The sequence below is a fragment of the Ictalurus punctatus genome, chromosome 12, assembly GCF_001660625.3.
Source record: "Ictalurus punctatus breed USDA103 chromosome 12, Coco_2.0, whole genome shotgun sequence".
NCBI lineage: Eukaryota > Metazoa > Chordata > Actinopteri > Siluriformes > Ictaluridae > Ictalurus > Ictalurus punctatus.
Genome location: NC_030427.2, coordinates 5,135,606 through 5,154,893, shown reverse-complemented (window position 1 = coordinate 5,154,893; position 19,288 = coordinate 5,135,606). Strand labels below are relative to the sequence as shown.

The window sequence follows — 19,288 nt, the reverse complement described above, 5'->3', positions numbered from 1 at the left end:
CTGATTCAGATCATCCAGATCATTCTGGATAGTGATGTTTCACAGAAGTTGCAGCTAGAACCTGAACTGAGTTTCCAAAACGCTATTCATTTAGCATGCCAAAGTGAGCAAATTATGCAACAAAGCTCAGACATGTGACAGGATTGTGCAGTGAATGCCATGATACACATTTTACAACAGCCTCAGTTCAAATGGAGCACCACAGGATGCCAATAGAAGAAGAGACCAACTCAGTGGGATTTTAAACAAGCTTAAGATAAATACTGGGCCAGACATCATGGTGATGTCACAGCAAACATTTTTTTTTTTACTTTTGCAGTGTCATTCTCTTAGTAAAAATACCGCCGAAGTCACTTGTTATGAGTACAGGAGGTGAAGTGGTATGCTTGGGGATATGTTTTGGCAAAAAGCAGTTAAAAAAAAGATGCCAATATTTGTAAAAGGGCCATATGTGCATAAACTTCTGGGAATGAACTACAAATGGGCCTCATTGTGAGGGTAGATAGCATTGACACAGAAGTGTTAGGTGACATATTTGGTGAGATAGGACTTCTGAAGTGTGACCAGTCAAGATCAAACTGAGAGCAGGTGCACAGGCCTATTTATTAACTGTAGCATGCCGTATACCTTTTCGCCTTTTGCCAACGGTGGAAGCTAAGTTGAGAAGCACGGGACTAGTAGAGGAGGTTACAAACCCAATGGACTGCTGTGCACCCATGGTGCCAGTTGAGAAAAATATGAAGATTAAGTGAGAGTGTGCATTGATCTCAAATGTTTGAACCAAGCTGTGAACCATGAAAGACACTTTGGTGCTTAAAAGTTTGAACCCTTTACAATTTTCTATATTTCTGCATAAATATGACCTAAAACATCATCAAAAGTCCTAAAAGTAGATAAAGAGAAAACAATTAAACAAATCAGACAAAAATAGCATACTTGGCAAGAGTATGTGATCCTTTGCTTTCAGTATCTGGTGTGACCACATTGTGCAGCAATAACTGCAACTAAAAGTTTCTAGTAACTGTTGATCAGTCCTGCACATTGAGGAATTAGCCCATTCCTCAGTCCAGAACAGCTTCAACTCTGGGATGTTGGTGGGTTTCCTCACATGATCTGCTTGCTTCAGGTTCTTCCACAACATTTCGTTTGGATTAAGGTCAGGACATTGACTTGGTCATTCCAAAAAATAAATTTTATTGTTCTTTAATCATTCTTTGGTAGGAAGACTTGTGTTCTTAGGGTCGTTGTCTTGCTGCATGACCCACTTTCTCTTAAGATTCAGTTCATGGACAGATATCCTGACATTTTTCCTTTAGAATTTGCTGGTATAATTCAGAATTTATTGTTCCATCAATGATGGCAAACCATCCTGGCCGAGATGCAGAAAAGAGACACAAACCATGATACTACCATCACCATGTTTCATAGATGGGATAAGGTTCTTATGCTGGAATGTAGTGTTTTCCTTTCTCCAAACATAGCACTTCTCATGTAAACCAAAAATTCTATTTTGGTCTCATCCGTCCATAAAACATTTTTCCAGTAGCCTCCTGGCTTGTTCATGTGATCTTTAGCAAACTGCAGACGGAAAGCAAAGTTCTTTGGAGAGCCGTAGCTTTTTCCTTGTTCTACACTATCTACCCTCAGATCTATGGCCTTTGAAATCTTCGGGCCACTTGTCTGCGGAAGTTTACAAACATTGTGCTGCTCTGGGGATTGCACATCCCCAGTATGTGCATCGAGGATCTCGACAAATTAGATCCTTGGCTGGCTCCTGGACAACAACCATAGTCCGACTATTTGGTCTTCGTGTCATCGTCTCTTGATATGCGCAAAAAAGTTTAATCAGACTATTAATCCCAACAATGCCAGTTTTTTGAGACCTGCCTCTTTTATTTTGACGAACAAAATGGATGTCTCGACTATTGATGGCCCTTACAAATGCTCGATCGATATCCAACGAGTCCTTCATTTGAATTTATTGCGTCGTGATCACTGGAATTTGTATTTATTATAGAGACCTGGTTAAACCCTGTCGAGTTAATGGCTCTGGGAGATTCAACACCAACAGGCTGTGACTTTTTAAATTCTCAACCGACTTCAGGGCGAAAAGAGGAGGTGGAATGGCTATTGTTTTCACAGACTCTTTTAAATGTAGGACACTACCTGTGGATACATACTCAAGCTTTGAGGTTCAGTAATTGAAGGTTGACGTCTCAAGTCCCATTTACTGGGCACTTCTGTACAGACCTCCCAAATTCAACAATTCTCTGACTTTCTCTTTGGATTAGTGTCTTGTGGTGACAGATTTCTGATTCTTGGGGACTTCCAGGTGAAGGCCCTAGTATGAGTGGTGGTAAAAAGAAAGCAAAGATGGTGAGCTCGAGGCAATACAGCGAAAGCTATTTTTCGTTCTGATTTACTTTCACTGGGGATGAGACAACACCGACTCCATTATGCTTGGTGTGTGGCGAGAAGCTGTCCAACAGCGCCATGGTGCCAAGCAAGCTTAAACGCCATCTCCAAACGAAACACCTGTCGCTTCAAAACAAACCGATGGACTATTTTGTTCACCTGTGTGAAAACACAGAGAAACAGGCAACTTTTATGAGAAAAACCACAAAGGTAAATGAGAAAGCCCCCTTAGACAGGAGTGTAGGAAAATGGAGTGAAAATGGAAAAGTTTCATTTGACACTTTAAGAGAGCGCCTAATGTGTTACTGAAGTGCAGTAAAGAAGGCAAAAGCAAAATCATTTCTGAAAATGCAAATCGGCCAAAAGTTCTGTTTAAGTCAAGTACTGCTTTTCTGAACGCCACACAAGAGACCTGTGAGGATTTGAAAAGATTTTTTATTCACAAAGTGGAGCGGATTAAAGGTGCAATTATACCTTCACATGTTCATCAGCCACTAATTTTTAGGCTGTGCAGTTCATTGAATCACTTTGAACTGGTCTCAACTGTGCAGGTATCTGATATAGCTCTGAAGATGAAGTGTTCCAGTTGCAAACTGGATGTTTTGTCCCCGAATTTTTTTTAAAGATGTTTTTTTTACAACCAATGGTTCCAGAGTGACAGCAATTATAAACAGTTCATTAGTAAGTATTGTTGTTCCAAGCTGTCTTAAACATGCTATTGTACATCCTCTGCTAACAAAACATTCTTTACATCCAGCAGTTTACAATAATTATAGACCGATCTCTTTAATCTTTAATTTACAAGATTTTAGAGAGAGTTGTCTACACACAGCTCTACTCCTATCTAAATAAGTTCAGCATCTTAGATAAATTTCAATCAGGCTTCAGATTTCTACACAGTACTGAATCTGCACTGTTAAACATAACTAATGATAGTTTCCTTTCCTTGGATTCAGGATTACATGTTGTTTTAGTTTTATTGGATTTCAGTGCCGGGTTTGACACAGTTGATCATGATATTCTTTTAGATCATCTGCAGTGTATGGTTGGCATTAAGGGCATGGCCTTCAGTGATTTGCTTCTTATTTGAAAAGAAGAACGTTTTCTGTTAACTTAGAAATCTTCTCCTCTACATCGGCTCCTTTATGTGGGGTCCCTCAAGGGTTGATTCTAGGATCCTTACTATTCTCTGTGTACATGCGCCCACTGGCCTAAATTTTTCAGAGATATGGAATGTCTTGTCATTGCTATGCTGACAACTCAATTTTATTTTCCAGCATGCAATGGACAAAAAAAAATCATCAATAGAGAATGTCCTAAATTGCTTTGCTGATATTAAGTGCTGTCTGGCAGACAATTTCTTACAGTTAATAAAAGCAAAACTGAAGTTCTGATTCTCAGCCCCTCCAAGTCCTCTACTTGAACTGACAGCTAGGTCCGCAGTTGTTAAGTTTGCAAGATCATGCAAGGACCCTTGGAATGATTTTGGACTCATCACTACTTTTAAATAGACAGATCAGTGCTGTTGTTAAGAGCAGTATCACGATTTCCCCATGAGCCAGCACTGCAGTATTCCAGCGTGCTCGGAAAACCGAAGCGCGAGCCTGTTGCGCGAGCGCTTAGCGAACGCAAGCTTCTAGGTCTTCTATGAGATTGACTTTGTTTACTTTGGACACGTGCGTTTTTTACGGTTATGTACTTTCTCCGCCCCTGTTTTGTCATAGGTTGTTTCCCAAATGTGTTTCATCATTGTTTTCAGCTGTCCTGTGTGTAACCCATGATTACGTTTGTCATTTAAACCCCTCGTGTCTCTTAGCACTTTGTGTAGTATTGAGTTTATCTCTTTACCAAGCGGTTGTTCATTGTTCTCGTTCTCGATTCATGGTTATTGACTTTGTTTCTCATTTTGTGTTTTGCCTTGCCCTGTTTATGCCCGTCTGCCTGACCTTTTGCATGTTTCTGGACCATGCATTGGATTACCGTTTTGGATTTGTCTGCCTGCCTATCTCCCTCTAATGAACGTTGTTAACTGCACTTGCATCTGTCCTAACCTCCATTACGTCCATTACGTGACAAGCAGCCTGTTCTATCCATGATCAATTGCAAAATTGATACTTTTTGAAATTGAAACACTTTCTGTCTAAATCAGATCTAGAAATTATGATTCACCGTCGTGGTTAGATTAGTGCAACTCAATGTATACCAGACTGCCTCAAACTGCCTTGTCCCTACACTGGCTCCCCATAAAATGGAGGATAGATTTAAAAATTCTGCTCTGTGTACTGTATACAAAGCTCTATCTGGTCTCGCGCCTCAGTATCTCTGTTAGCTTCTTGTCCCTTATTCTCCTACTAGAGCACTTCTGCTGAAAGATCCTCGTTGAGCGATTGTGCATTAGCTATTGTAGGTCTTGTAGCTTCTGCTTCATATCAGGTCAGCTTTGCATTTTTAAAAACATATTTTTATTCATTAGCTTTTGAATAAATTTTAATTATGGAAATATATTTTAGGATCATGTATTTATTAGTATTTATATAAGGGTATATTATGCATATTGTGTTGTGATTCAAATGTGTATTGTAAGACACTTTGATTCAACTCCTGTTGTTATAAATGTGCTCTATAAATAAAGGTTGAGTTGAGTTGAACCCTGCCATGCACGCCATTGTTGTTCAGTGTTCTCCTGATGGTGGACTCATGAACATTAGCATAAGCCAATGTGAGAGAGGCCTTTAGCTGCTTAGAAGGTACCCTAGGTTCCTTTGTGACCTCGCAGATTTTACACGTCTTGTTGGTCGACCACTCCTGGGGAGGGTAACAGTGGTGTTGAATTTCCTCCATTTGTACATTATCTTGTCTGACTGTGGATTGGTCCAAACTCTTTAGAGATGATTTTGTAATCTTTTACAACCTGATGAGCAACAACTAATTTCTGAGGGTCTCAGAAAAATTTTGTTCCTGCCATAAAACACTTTTCACAAGCATGTGTTGTGAAGATCAGACTCTGATACATCTCTGTTCTTTAAATAAAACAACGTGCTCACGCATACCTGATTATCATCCCATTGAGTGAAAACACCTGACTGTAAAATCCAAGAGGTTTACATACTTTTGCAATTCACAGAAATAATGTCACGTGTTCCTTGTAATGAAGGTTAGGCCCGATGCAAGTGCAGAAAAGAGCATTTGATAAAGAAAGGCAGGCAGACAAATCCAAATCATGAGACAATAGAGTGGTCGAAAAAACGGGCAAAGGCTCAGGTGATCTACAGACAGGCATAAATTAGGCAAGGCAAGAAACAAGAAAGAGTAACAAGAAACTAGATCAATGAACATGAATCAAAATGCGGAACAAGGTACAAACGTTTGGTATGGTGATAACAATCAATACTGCGTGAAGTGCAAAGAGACATGAGGGGTTTAAATGACAAACGTAATCAGGGGTGAAACACAAGACAGCTGAAAACAATGATGACAATCAATGACAGTACAGGGGTGGAGACACTACATAAACCATAACAAAGCACTTGTCCAAATTAAACAAAGCCAATGTCACCAAATATATGTGTTCGCTAAGAGCTCGCGTATTGGCTCATCCTCCCCCCCTAGAACACACTACCCTCTGCTGGCAGTCCTGGCCCTCTGGGAAAAATGTCTTCAGCTGAAACAGGAGACTGAGCAGCGTCCTCAGCTGAGCAAGGATCTGAGCGGCATCCTCAGCTGAGCAAGAAGGCGGAGCGGCAACCTCAGCTGGGCAGGAAGGCAGAGCGGCGTCCTCAGCTGGGCAGGAAGGCAGAGAGGCATCCTCAGTGGAGCAGGAAGGCAGAGCGTCGTCCTCAGCGGAGCAGGAAGGCAGAGCGTCATCCTCCATCATCTCTGCAGGCTGAACTTGGTTGTCTATGTCAGCAGACTCTGATGTGAGCAGAACTTGGTTGTCCGTGTCAACAGACTCGGGCGTGAGCAGAACCTGGTTGTCCGTGTCGGCAGGCTCGGGCGTGAGCAGAACCTGGTTGTCCGTGTCGGCAGACTCGGGCGTGAGCAGAACCTGGTTGTCCGTGTCGGCAGACTCGGGCGTGAGTGGGAGGTCACCTCGTCCACCTTTAGCAGGAACTTGACTGGGGAGGCCGCCTTCTCGAACTTGGATGGGAACTTGGCTTGGGAGGCCGTCTTGTCGACCTCGGATGGGAACTTGGCTCGGGAGGCCGTCTCTTCAACCTCGGACAGGAACTTGACTTTATGCTGGAGCTCTGGAGATGAGACAACCTCATGGGTCTCAGGCTGGAACTCTGGGGATGAGACCACCTTGTGGGTCTCCTGCTGGAGCTCTGGGGATGAGACCGCCTTGTGGATCTCATGTTGAAGCTCTGGGGAGTAGGTTGCCACGTTGACCACCAACTGGGGCTCTGCAGATGAGGTCGCCATGGTGACCTCCAACTGGAGCTTGGCAGGTGAAACAACCTCATGGGTCTCAGGTTGGAGCTCAGGGGAGGAGGTCGCTACGTTGACCTCCGGCTGGAGCTCACCTGCTGAGACCACATAGTGGGTCTTAGGCAGGAGCTTTGGAGAGGAGGTCACCCAGTTTGCTTGCTCATAATAGGTGGTGAACGGCAAGTCAGGTTTATCTATGAGGCAGTCCTTCCCCAAAAACTCATCCAGGTTGGGGGCATACTCTGGACTCCCAAACTCCTTTATTAATAGTCCCACAAACTGAATTACATTGTGCAGACCTTTGGATTCTGTACAGGCCAGATGGTGGGCTTGGCCAAAAAGCTGGGAGAGTATGAACCCTAGCCACTGCTTCTGGTCAGGCTTGGGGTGCGCCAGGCTATAAAAAGGCAATTGCTAGTCAAAGAAATAATACACAGGGTAGCCAAAAAATGCATCATATGGCTCTGGGGGATCCGGGGATACCCATTGAGGAAGCTTAACTACCTTGGCATGATGTCTCCGCCATCTTCCTGCTGCATCCATGGTTAGGCGTAGTATACTGTCACGTATTCCTCGTAATGAAGGTTAGGAAAGATGCAAGTGCAGAAAAGAGTTTTTAATAAAGAGAGGCAGGCAGACAAATCCAAATCATGAGACAATAGTGTGTTCGAAAAAACATGCAAAGGGTCAGGCGATCTACAAACAGACATCAGTTAGGCAAGGCAAGAAACGAGAATGAGTAACAAGAAACTAGATCAAGGAACATGAATCAAAAAGCGGAACAAGGTACAAATGCTTGGTATGGTGATAATCAATACTGCATGAAGTGCAAAGAGACACGAGGGGTTTAAATGACAAATGTAATCGGGGTGAATCACAAGACAGCTGAAAACAATGATGCAACACACATGGGGGAAACAACCAATGACAAAATAGGGGCGGAGAAAGGACATAAACCATAACAAAAGCACTTGTCGAAAGTAAACAAAGTCAATGTCACTGAAGACCCAAAAGCGTGCGTTCACTAAGAGCTCGTGTATCGGCTCGCACAACAAGCTCGTGCTTTGAGCACGCTGCATGCTACAGCGCTGGCTCATGGGGAACTTGTGACAAATGTAATATTGGATAATTTTCCTTAATAAATAAATAATCAAATATAATATTTTGTCTCATTTGTTTAATTAGTTTCTACTTTTTATTTTTAGGACTTGTGTGAAAATTTGATTGTTTTAGGTAATATTCACAAACTTTCACGCACCACTGTACATCCTGCACACACCAGAGTATATTTCTCTAAGCCTTGCTGGTGCCAGTGTATTCTCCACACTGGATACTTCATGTGGATTTTGGGAAATTCAGCTAGATCCAGCTAGCCAGAAACTAACCACATTTATCCCACCCATTGGAAGATTTTCCTTTTGATATCTTCAATCTGGAATTATGTCAGCTCCTGATATTTTCCAGAGACTAATTTCCACACTGCTGAAAGACCATGATAATGTTGTTGTGCTGATGGATGACATTCTAGTCTATGGTGCAAGCATGGAAGAGCAAAACAAGCACTTAGAGGTGGTGCTGAGGACCATGACGGCATTTGCTTTAAAACTGAACAGAGCTAAGTGCTGTTTTGGCAATTTAAAGATACAATATTTTGACCACATTATCAGTGCAGGTGGTAAAAGGCCGGTCTCTAGCAAAGTGAATACCATCACAGAGATACCAAGTCCGGGTAACACTGAGGAACTTTGCCAGGTACTTGGTCTTTTGAACTACTTGAGAAAGTTCCTGCCAGGCCTTACACTATGGTAAACCTAATTACAGACTCACTCAATAAAGCACGTGAGTGGGGTTGGGTTAATGTCCAAGAACAGGCATTCCACAATGTCAAGGCTATGCTCGTGTCAGCACAGGCACTTGCATATTATGATGCCATGTGCAGATGCAGGTGGCTATGGTTGAGGTGCAGCATTGCTTCAAGAACATCGTGGACAGTTTTGCAGACGTCTAGGCCTGTGAATGTATTTTGGGACGTGTCAAATCCTCACTTTCCTAAGGGTAGTGGCTCTGAATTCTAGAGTTAAGGATATCCACTCGGATAGTAGAATCCAGTCCGCTGGGGCGCAGGGCGACCTTACGTCTATCCGTATCATAGTTTCCTCCTTCTTTTCTTATGTCTAAAGTAACTATTGTCCAAAAAAGTTTCTAAGATTTATGAATCCCCCATCTTTGTGTTTGGTTTATTAACCTTTTAATAATAGTACAATAAACTTCAAATATTACAGAGTAAATCAGTATCAAAGTTACAGTATATGATCTAACACAAGAGTTCACCACAAATGATCTTGGCAAAATTGTAACAGTCATACACCTCCTATTTATACTAAAAAAGAGGCACTTTTTGTACCTCAGCTCAGGTACTTTTATACCTTTTCCTAGGTACATTTTATGCTTTTTACACTTGGTTGTGATTTTAAACATAACAAGCAGGTATCTAACTATCTCGGTTAGGTATTGAAAGTGCCTGACCTTTTGTGAGTACACACACATTACTGTGGCTTCTCAAGTGTCAGGCTAACACACACACACACACACACACACACACACACACACACACATACACAGACGCGACCTGTCACACACACATAGACACTTCCTGTCTATTTCTGTGCAAAGCTGTCAAACTCATAAAATTTGCATTGATTTTGCACAGAATCACATAAAGCTCTTATTCTATCTTGATTAATTTTCTCAGCCTTTTTTACATAAAATAACATCAATATTTCTATGCCATTTATCAATTCTGCTCTGAGTATGTCTCAGAGCTACCATGTTAGCCATTCTTAGTCCAATCATTTCACTTTTTGGTTTGTTGTGAACACGATCCAGTTTCTCCACTTTCTAGTCTTTTCTGTCTTTCTACTCTTCCCTTTCTTTGATTATCTCTGCGACGAGCTCTTCGTGCCTTGCGGCTCAAGTCTTTTTGCTGTGCACATAACGTCCAATAAAGTTACAGAGTGAGAGGGGATCTGTGTTTTTTCATCCTGGTGCTTGGGGCCTGTGGATATATAACAAATTTTTCAGTCATTATATATACAGGGCATGGACTTTGTTTATCTTGAGACTGACCATAAACCCTTAGTGCTTTTGATAAATAAATATGACCATGGCAAATCTCCACCAAGGTGCTGAGTAGGGATGCACCGATACCACTTTTTTTCAGATCAAGTACAAGTACAAGTACTTACATTTGGGTACTTGCCAATACCAAGTACCGATATGAGTAATTCACATTTTTCGGGAATGCCCCACGTTTGAAGCATGTCATAAAATGCACCTGCTATGGTTTGGCCAATGTGCGAACCCCTAAACTGCGTTGTTTATAAAACAACTCTCTGGGGAGTAAAATCCTCATCAATCCACTGTGCTGTTAAACTTCTAAGAGACATTGGGCTGACACTGCCAATCCAAATATCAGTGGTGAAGCTGAAGGCCGAAATGTCCTGCAACAGGTTACTGATGTGCTTTTTCACCGTCATGCAGCTTTGGTAATGCGGTATCTGTAATGTGGTGACGGCTGGGAATCTCATACTTCGGCTCAAATAGACCAAGAAGACGACAAAATCCTGTATTATCTACAACTGACAACGGTTGTTCATCAAGAGCAATGAACCGGGTAAGAGCTTCTGTTATTTTTACTGCCCGTGGGTTGTCTCTGGACATTATCTCTCGCTTCTCCAGCATTTGCTGCAAAGTTGGTTGTTGCTGTTTCCCGCTGCTAGCATTAGCGAACTCTTTGCACTCGTTTGTTCTTTAGATGTATAATCAAATTGCTTGTGTTAAATGAGCTATTTTTTACCCCTCCTCTTGACAGTTTAGCAGAGCATAGTTTGCAGTCTGCTCTACTTTTATCATCATCACTTATCTTAAAATGTCTCCAAATTGCTGACAATGCTCCTCTTCTGACTACCTGCTTAACTGACGAGAGGTTAGGCTATGTTACGTTGTCATAAAGTGGTATCGGTGCCATTGTATCGGGGTATTTTTACAGGTACATGAGCACAGCGTCAGGCCAACACCCGGGTACTGGTATCGGTATCTGTGCATCCCTAGTGCCGAGACTATTCTTATTCTTTTGAAGTTCAACATGACAGCTGAGTACATCCCAGTGAAAGCCTGATTGTTGCCTACACACTTTTGAGATGCTCACTGAGTGATGTATGTCGTGGAAATCCACCTATAAGAATTTGAATAGCCAGAACTCAGGCAAAACATGTATTGCTTTATTAGTAAGATTCTCGAGAAACAAGAGGCACTCTGTGACAAGTCAAGAGCACTTCTGCTGAAGCTTCATTACAGTGGTTATTTATGGGGTTTGTTAGACATGACTCAACTCAAACATGATCACATGCTTCTGGCACCTTTTGTGCAAAAACAGGATATGTTGTATGGGAAAAAATCTAAAAATGCTTACATGACTAAACAGGGGATACATAAGTTAAAATAGACAATAAGTCTGGGTCACTCTGCCCTTCCTATATCATGAATGGAACATAAATGGAACACTGAAGTCTAGGTCATTCTGTTACTGATGCATCATCGACAGTGTTATAAGTATAATAACAGGAACAAAAGAGCACTGCTTGTCTTGAGTCTTAAGTTCACATTTAGTACATTCTTAATGTGAATATATGTTCAATTGTTGGTAATGATAATTCGGTAATAATCAAGTAATATATTATATTACTGCGTAATGACAATTAATCAGTATTTATTAATTATAAGTAAATATTATCGCCACAATGTACAGTGATCGGCCATAACATTAAAACCACTGACAACTGAAGTGAATAATGTTGATTATCTTCTTACAGTGGCACCTGTCAAGGGGTGGGATATATTAACAAGCATAAGGATTTGAGTAACTTTGACAAGGGTCAAATTGTGATGACTAGACAACTGGGTCAGAGCATCTACAAAAAGGCAGGTCTTTTGGGGTGTTCCCAATATGCAGTGGTTGGTACCTACCAAAAGTGGTCCAAGGAAGGACAACCGGAGAACCGCTGACAGGGTCATGGGCACCCAAGGCTCAGTGATGTGCATGGGTGGATGTGCATGTGTGTCGATTACCTGTGGAAGAGATGGCATCAGGATGCACTATGTCAAGAAGGCAGGCAGGCTCTGGGCAGTGTTCTGCTGGGCAACTTTGGGTACTAGCACCCATGTGGATGTTACTTACATGTACCACCTACCTAAACATTGTTGCAGACCAAGTACTTCTCTTCATGGCAGTGGTATTCCCTAATGGCACTGACCTCTTTTAACAATATAATGCTCCCTGCCACACTGCAAAAATTGTTCAGGAATGGTTTGAGGAAAATTAAACTCTATGATTAATTTGAAGACAATACACAAATCAAATGAGACAAAGGTGTTGACCTCCCTAAATCAGGCAATGGCTATAAAAAGTAGCTAGATGTCAGAAAATACCCATATCCAATGGTAGGACAGTAATTAAGTAGTTTAAAACGATTGGGGTTAAGTAATAACTAAGTAATTAACCTTTCTTAAAGAGGATGCATTTTCATTTTATCCAAACACAGTGAGGAAGATTGTTGGTGAAAACAATTCTCAAAGAATTGTTTAGAGGGATTTGCAGATGATTTTGGAGTCTCCATATCTGCTAGGAATCTTGTTGGGATACATGGTATCATGGACATCATGAAATAACAAGAAATATTTTAATTAAAAATCTGGCTGCTAAGAAACTGCAGCTGGATCATGGTTGGATTTTCCAGCAGAACAGTGATACAAAACATATGTCCAAATCCACAAAAAATGGCTCAGCATAGCTCAAGTTTTTCATAAAATGTCCACAGAATCAGTTTTTTTTTAGATTACAGTACCCTCACACATTGAAAATCTGTGGGCTGAACTGAAGAGGAGACTCTATAAGATGTCTACAACCTCTTACCCTGAAGCATCTGCAGTGATTCTGTATTGAGGAATGGTCTCATATTCTGTGCTCTGTATTCTCCAATCTCATCAAGCATAATTAGAGAAGACTCCTATAAAGTGTTATATTGGGTTGGGAAGTACTGAATGCAGGAGTGCCAATAATTGTGACATATGTGGCATCCTAATCTCCATATACAAATTAAAGTGATTGATTTTTTTAAAGTGAAAGTATTTTATATACTTTGCTACGAAAAAGTAATTTAATGCAGACCCAATGTAAGAAGACCTGCAAATTTAGAATATATAGAAATATACATTCAAAGACTACTTTGTTGGGCGCATCTGTACATCTGCACATTCATAGAGCCAATCATGTGACAGCAACATAATGCATAAAATCATACAGATCAAGAGCTTCAGTTAATGTTTACATAAAACATCAGAATAAAGAAAAAGTGTGATTTCTGTGACTTTGATCATGGCATGGATCCTGGTACCATATGAAAAATTAGTATCACTAACTTTTTAAAAACTTTTTTTAAGAAAAGGAATGCAGTTTGTTTCATTGGGCAATCCAGGGAATAAAATGCATATACTCACTTAATGTGGCTTGAATAGCTTATGAGTAGCTTTGGATTCACATGCAAATTTAATGGGCAATTAATGGGTTCACTTACAGAAATTTCGTCATTTGACATGTATTGCGAGCCACCAATTCAAAGATCTACATCAGAAGTTTCTTTTGCCCAACACTTCACCACTTCACCCCCTCTGCCAGAAACACCAAACACTTCTTCAAATTCCCAACATCATGTCTCTCCTCCTGGGAGTGATTGTACCAGATGTGTGTTTAAATCGAATGTCCCTGGAGAAAGAGAAAACCTATACCTAGATTCAGCGGAACCAGACAGGAGACCAAGACCAGAGTGCTTTTCTGTGCTTTTGTTTAAATGTAATCCCACATAGTAACTTCCTGAAATTTTTCCACTCTAAAATTGCCACCAGTCTTCGACAATTGACTTGTTCAATTAATGAGCAAAAGGAACCATGCTCCCCGAATACTGTGGGCCCTCCACATACACTGGTATGTAGAGGGCCCGTAGTATTCGGGGAGCATGGTTCCTTTTGCTCATTGATTGCTCAGGTGGAGGAATTGCACGTCATGATGAGATTCACAGCGTTACTTGCCACTGAAAAACTGAAATGACTAAATGCACTTTAGTCATTTCAGTCTTCCAGTGGAAAGTCATGTCTTGAATCTCATAATGATGTGCAATTCCTCCACCTGTCAACTGGATCCTGCGCCAGCCAACTTACTTAAAGTGTGTCTGCCGTCTATCTCCCCTCTGATAATCTCAATAATTAACACTTCTCTCACCACTGGTGTGGTCCCCCCTTCATAAAAAATTGCCATTGTCAGGCCAACACTGAAAAAGCCAGGACTGGATCCTGATGACTTCAATAATTATCGACGTATCTCTAACCTACCATTTATATCAAAAGTCCTAGAGAGGATAGTGGCATCTCAGCTCCAGGATCACCTAAAAATCAATAATCTGTTTGAGCCATTCCAATCTGGATTTCGCACTAAACACAGCTCAGAAACTGCCATGGTTAAGATAACCAGTGACCTCCTTTGTGCAGCTGATTCTGGACTACTCTCCATTCTCATCCTCCTAGACCTCATTGCAGCCTTTGACACCATCTCTCATCGGATTCTTCTAGAATGTCTAGCTAACACTGGCGTCCTTGGCACTGTACGTCAGTGGTTCGCATCCTACCTCACTGACAGGACACAATTTGTCCAAATAGTCACCAAGGGAGTTTCCCAGGGCTCAGTTTTGGGGCCTCTCTTATTTATCATCTATCTCCTCCCACTTGGCAATATCCTTCGAAATCATGGTGTTCACTTTCACTGCTATGCTGACGATACTCAGCTTTACATGTCCACGAAGCCCTCAGCCTCTCTTCCTCCCAGTACAATCATAGCCTGTCTTCATGACATCAACTTATGGATGGCTAAGAATTATCTAAAATTAAACAGCAATAAGACTGAGCTACACGTTGCAAAGATGAACACCTTCACCCTCTCCACTGACTGCTGCACTATACCATGCTCCACTCAGGTTAAGAGCCTTGGTGTCATTTTAGATAGCATTCTCCCCTTCACTGCACATAAACAATGTTTCTTGCAGTGTCTTTTTCCATCTATGGAACATTGCAAGACTATGCCCATCCCTCACTCAACACAGCACAGAAGTCTTGGTCAATGCTTATGTTACATCCCACATTGACTACTGCAATTCCATCCTGTCTGGCATCTCTAATAAACTACTTCACCGGCTCCAAATAATACAAAACTCTGCAGAAAGGATCATTACATGCTCCAAATCAACCAGCCATGTAACACCTCTGCTCACCCAGCTTCACTGGCTTCCTGTTGCCTATCGAATTAAATTCAAAGTTCTGCTTCTCACATTTAAGGCAATACATAATCATGCTCCCACTTACCTCACTAACTACACCCTTCTTAGCTTAGCAGTACTGGACATGAACTATACCACATTGCCCCTAAGCTCTGTTATTCACTTCCCCATCACATCCGCAACTGTGAATCCATTTCAAGATTCAAAATTCTTTAAAAACTCATCTCTTCAGGCTTGCATATTCTCTGTGACACGATTACATAATTCTTAATTATAATATGTGTTTGTGTTTTAATATTGTATAATGTATATATTGCATATGTATAATTGTGTGTGTGTGTATATATATATATATATATATATATATATATATATATATATATATATATATATATATATATATATATATATAAAATATTGTGTTTTAGTGTTTTGTGAATTGTATTTGCATTGTAAGTGACCTTGGGTGTCGTGAAAGGCGCTTGTTAAAAAAATAAATTGTATTATTATTATTATTATTATTATTATTATTATTTACAGAAGAGAAAGCTAACAACTAATCAAACAGGTACTGCTCAATGAAGAATTTGTATCCTTAACCCCACAAACCCCGACACTTGGCGTTCCATTCCGCCGGCGAAATGGAAAATGACTTATCGGACATTTTCAATTAGTATAAACAAATTAATTATTTTAAAGCTTTTTTGATAGTAAAACACCATATACAACTGCCACAATAAAATTATAACATTTAAACCAAAGATCGGACTTGTATATACGTTTACTACCTTACGTTACCTACATAGACGAAAATCCAGTTCGCTCGCGGTTTTATAAATCACGCACATTTCCATCGGTATAAAGTCCATCAGCTTTATTGAAGAAAACAAATGCAAAGTTCCAGATTTAGTCACAAATGTCCTCTTCAAAATGCATTAACTGTTTTGATATCCCACCCCTCTGGAATTTAGTAATTAACAATAAACTGAACTGAGACACATTCTAAAAAAAGCTAATCTGCTTTGGCTATGCTGAACAACCTGCCTCCTAAATTTTAATCGGGCAGTCTAACTTGATTGACACCCACATGGACCAATTGTAGATACTTCTAACTTTCAATCAAGCCCAAACTCAACATGATTGACCACTCAGAGGCTGAGAAAATCAAAAGCGTATTCAGCACAACTAAACCTTTTACACGTGCATCCATTGGTGTTGAGTTGTGTGTTAGCGGTACAGGCCGATCAGCACAGCGCTACAGGGCCGTGCAGAGAAACTATCAGGAAATGGCTTCTCTGCTCTAGCGGTCTTCCTGCAAAACTTTATACAGCAGGTTTTTGCATGCTTGGCAGTTTTTTTCTGATCGCTAGTTTTCTACTGGTTTTCACTCAGCATGTGATTTATCGGCGTCTTATAGCGGCGGCGTGCTCCCGAAAAAGCCTGAATGTGTCACAGCTTCTGGAGCAGTTATTTCGGAGTGGCTCTTTTTTTTTTTTTTTTTTTTTTTTTTTTGGAGGAAGACGGTGTGGATTGAGTTGAGGAGTATTCCAGCATGGAGTGGGCACGTCCTTGGCAGGTACGTAAATTATGTTGATTTCTTTTTTATTATTATTAATTTTGCTTGTAGCATGGAAATGTATTTTTTTTGCATGCAGTATGAAATTCTTGAGTTTTGCATGCAACACGGCAGAAATATTTTCTCATGCAACACGGCGGTGTATGTTTGCTATATACAATATGGGACGGCTGTGGATCAGATGGTAGCGCGGGTTGTCCACTAATCGTAGGGTTGGTGGTTCGATTCCTGGCCCACATGACTCCACATACCGGAGTGTCCTTGGGCAAGACACTGAACCCCAAGTTGCTATCGATGGCAAGTTAGCACCTTGCATGGCAGCTCTGCTACCATTGGTCTGTGTGTGGGTGAGTGTGTGTGGGTGAATGGGAAACAGTGTAAAGCGCTTTGGATAAAAGCGCTATACAAGTGCGCCATTTAACACAGCAGTGTTTGTTTTCTACATGCAACATGGCACTGCATTTTTTATAATAATATACAATGGCAAATGCACCAGCATTGGTTATATAGAATATATATTATACATAATATGTAGAATTATTATTATTATATAAATATAAAAGCCATTTTAGTATTTACTATGGGTGAGTTTGGGTACTTATTGTACTTTGTATTCATGATTATTTATTGTTACAGAGAAGAAGAAAAATGCTCCTGATCCTCCTCACACTTCTTCTGAGGCCTTCTCCCACACACCCACATGGAGGTTTCCACTGCAAAACTGACAGCTCTATCTACCCACCAGAGAAGTCAGAGGAGAGGGGTCACTCATGTGCCTATCATTTGAGCCATTAGGAGAGCAAGTGCTCCTTCACCTGGGGCTCTGGCACTATTTTTAATAAACATTATATTTTCTGAAAGTATGTTTCAGACTTTTTGTGTGTGTGTGAAATTACACATTGTGTAACAGAATTCATGCTACTGCCATTTGTTTTCATTTTGTGCCATTTGGAGACATTTGGTGTCATTTGGAGAGGTTATTTTGTGCCTTTTAAAAAAAATGTTTTCTATTTCTAGAACTCTGCAATTTTTAAAGGCTTTGTCCCATTTTTATAAGCTTTGTGCATTTAGAGAGGTTTTATGTCATTTGGAGACGTTTGGTGCCATTTGGAGATGTTTGGTGCCATTTTGGAGAGGTTTTTACCTGTGTTTGGATAACCTTACACACAATTTTAGTGGTTAGAGATAACTTCCTCATATTTTGGGTGTTCATGGACAAGTACTTGGGGCATCTTTGAGACCAGGACTGGGATTGATATCAACATTTGCTGTGAAGATATAACATTTGTGTTAAAAGTAAACATTTTTATATATATATATAATTTTTAAAAAAATTATGAATATATTGCCCCAGGTAGGCTAGGTAGAAGAAGAAATATTTGAAATAACTGCTAATTCTTAAAGTCTTAAGTGTCTACTTTCATATGAGCCATTAAGCACTACTGTGGTGTGTGATATCACAAAACAAATCAATGCTGAACACAGGTACCCCCAAAACAGACAAAAATGCCATTTTGGCTCCCGCGAAAAGAGGTTAATCAATTTTAGAATGTGTCATAAGTGAAAATTCATCTGCAAGTCGTTGTACAAATTAAGTCTGGATCACTAGAAAACAACTTTTATTATGTTTAGATCATTAGAAAACAACAAAGAAAAACTTAATAATGCATGGCCGCTTAGGGCTTCAAATTCAACTAAATCATCAACATTATTGCGATAATCATGCTGTTTTTCTACCATTATTTTTTATGGTAGAAAAATAATAACACACGTGTGTTACTCTCAAAATGATACTTTTTCATAATGCCATGACTTTATTCTCAATATATTATGACCTCAATCTCATAATGTTACTTTACTTTGTTAAATGTGCTCTTGTAGCTGGTCCACCTGCCCCGAGTGGGGCTCGAACCAGTGTTGACTGGTATGGGAAGTAGACGCGTTAAAGAAAACTTTAGTGTATAGCCTATAGTATACTGTAGGTCACAGGGGAGTGATGTACCAGCTAGCCTCCATTACTGTTCAATTAAATTATGAAATTACTATCACTATAACATTAACACTATAATAAAACAGTGGTCAAATATCAGAGCCTTAGTTTTTAAATAACATATTGACAATCCAGATGAGGTAATTCGTTTAACTGTTCAATGTAATGTAATGTCATGTTCACTACACCTTTAGAAATCAGTTTGCTCACTCAAAGAATGTGACACGACTGCCACCTAACCGTCTTGTCTTGCCAGCGCTGACTGACTGAGTGACATACTGCAGCGTACCATGGCATACTGCAGGATCGCATTCTATTTCCCACACATTTTTAATGTCCACATCTGTATACTTATGCTATACCTACCTATTTTGTGTCATTTGCATAGGCCAATATTTTTTCATGCCACCTGCTCCTGGCTTACCTGGAAGGAAAACATATATATAGAAAACATGTATCAAATTATGTAAAACTAAGTCCTTTGGGTTTTGTATGATA

The 19,288-nt window shown here is 40.3% G+C and overlaps 1 protein-coding gene and 1 long non-coding RNA gene across 6 annotated transcripts in view; one reads left to right on the top strand and one right to left on the bottom strand.

The window, feature by feature from the left end:
* The window catches only part of igfbp2a (insulin-like growth factor binding protein 2a), an 84,910-nt gene that overhangs the window by 27,033 nt on the left and 38,589 nt on the right, over positions 1-19,288 (top strand). The gene's annotated exons all lie outside the window — the stretch shown is intronic.
* Positions 1,390-19,267, bottom strand: LOC108273245 (uncharacterized). 2 transcript variants are annotated; one of them, XR_008397279.1, is made up of 4 exons: positions 19,157-19,267; positions 12,093-12,186; positions 11,869-11,970; positions 1,390-9,898 (listed from the first exon to the last, which is right to left on the bottom strand). It is a non-coding gene; the product is annotated as an uncharacterized LOC108273245 (long non-coding RNA). The 2 variants fall into 2 exon arrangements; XR_006983398.2 differs by having other exon boundaries at positions 11,869-12,186.